General features: G+C 33.3%; 1 protein-coding gene across 3 annotated transcripts in view; it reads right to left on the bottom strand.

The window, feature by feature from the left end:
- The window catches only part of caskin1 (CASK interacting protein 1), a gene marked incomplete in the record, with an annotated part of 59,042 nt that overhangs the window by 18,600 nt on the left and 38,699 nt on the right, over positions 1-1,743 (bottom strand).

Below are 1,743 nucleotides of genomic sequence, written 5' to 3'. Positions count from 1 at the left end.
CATGGAGATATAAACAGCTTTTTATAAGGTAAAAATAATAAAACAAGGTCTTTGTCTGCAATGATTAGACATGTTTTTTTTATAATTGTCATTAGTGATTATCTCAATTTCGGCTAAAAGAATTGACAAAATCCTACACACTGTGCCTTTAAAGAAGAACCTGTCCAGAGGACTTACTTATTTTTCTTTTTGAAAAGTATCTAAAGTAATCCTGAGCTACCCATGTAGTTATGGCACTGAGGGAAATACTGACCACATTTCTTCATTCTGCTACTGTGGTCTTTGCTCTCTGTACTCTCTGTGCTTGTATTTAGAATTCAGAGGTCTATAAAGCACTTAAAAAAATTAACTACTGTATTTATTCATGTATAATAGGATCTCAAGTATAATCTGATCATCATTTTTGGAGCTTAAAAAGCATAAAAAACCTAATCATCAATAACCTGTGTATAATACTACCCCCCACTTTATGGATGACTTTTAGGGTTAAATTCTAGTATTATACATGAATAAATACAGTAAGTAAAAGCAAAATTACATGGGCATAAAATGACTTTGATAAAAATAAATTTCACTGACGAGAAAACTACTCAAGTAAAAGTCATAAAACTGTTCACAAAATTTGGGAAAGTAAAAGTAAAAGTACTTTTCCACACTCTCTAAGAAATAAACTGTTGAATTTACTGAACCAAACTAGTTCCACTAAGTCAGATTGAGTAAATTGAGCAATATATGTTCATTCTTTGCTTAATTTACTCGACTAGGCTTAGTGGAGCCAGATGGCATGCCTTTGTTAAGTAAATTCAACACTTCATTTTTTGAAGTGCAGAAACATCTTTTTTCATGATGAGTTCCAACATGTTTAATTTTGCAACAAGTAACTGTGTGTTAAATTTTAAAGTAAAGAAGTAAAAGTATAATTTTTAGCTTTAAAATGTAACAAAATAATAGTAAAAGTAGCTATTTAAAAACATAATTGGTATAATTACAAATCCTCAAAAAACTACTTAAGTACTGTAACAAAGTAAATGTACTTAGTTACTATAAACCTTTGTTGAACGTTGGATTGTCTTTTTGTTGTTCTTCCTACAAAAACTACCTGGTAGTTTAACCCTGGTCCAATACTTCTGTTTGTCTCCATCTCTGACCTCATTGGATGGGTTGTTCCAAAATGTAATTTCCCTTTAGATCAATAAAGTATTTTGAACTGAATTGAATTGAACTGAATTGAATTGAACTACGCCCAGCTGGTTAAGGCGGATGGCTACTCATCCTTGTTCTGGTTCTGCTGAAGGTTTGTTCTCTAAGTCTGTCCTCTCCACTGTTCCCCATTATCCTTGCTCAAAATGGGGGTCTACACTGAGGTGAAATTTATATGCATTGTTGTATTATAACTGGACTGAATTAAATATAACTACATTGAAATTTGATTTTGAACCAAATTGGTTTAATAATGATTCACTTTTCTTTTCCTGAGAGGACTTTTGTCGTGAACCGGTTCTATATAAATGAAATTATTAAAAGAAATATTTTTTTTATATTTTCCTGTGATGCTCACCCACACTGTTCCTAACAGGTGACTAGTGTCCCTTCTCATCTTTCCTCCATGTTTCCCTGCAGAGGGATGTATCAGGAGGCTGGACGCTTAGGAAAAGGAGCTGTACTGTAGCTAACAGATGGTCATCAGGACATGGCTTACATAGCAGCACACGCACACACACACACACACACACACACACACAC

Source organism: Austrofundulus limnaeus, unplaced genomic scaffold, assembly GCF_001266775.1.
Source record: "Austrofundulus limnaeus strain Quisiro unplaced genomic scaffold, Austrofundulus_limnaeus-1.0 Scaffold53, whole genome shotgun sequence".
Lineage (NCBI taxonomy): Eukaryota > Metazoa > Chordata > Actinopteri > Cyprinodontiformes > Rivulidae > Austrofundulus > Austrofundulus limnaeus.
This window is presented reverse-complemented; position numbering and strand designations above follow the sequence as displayed.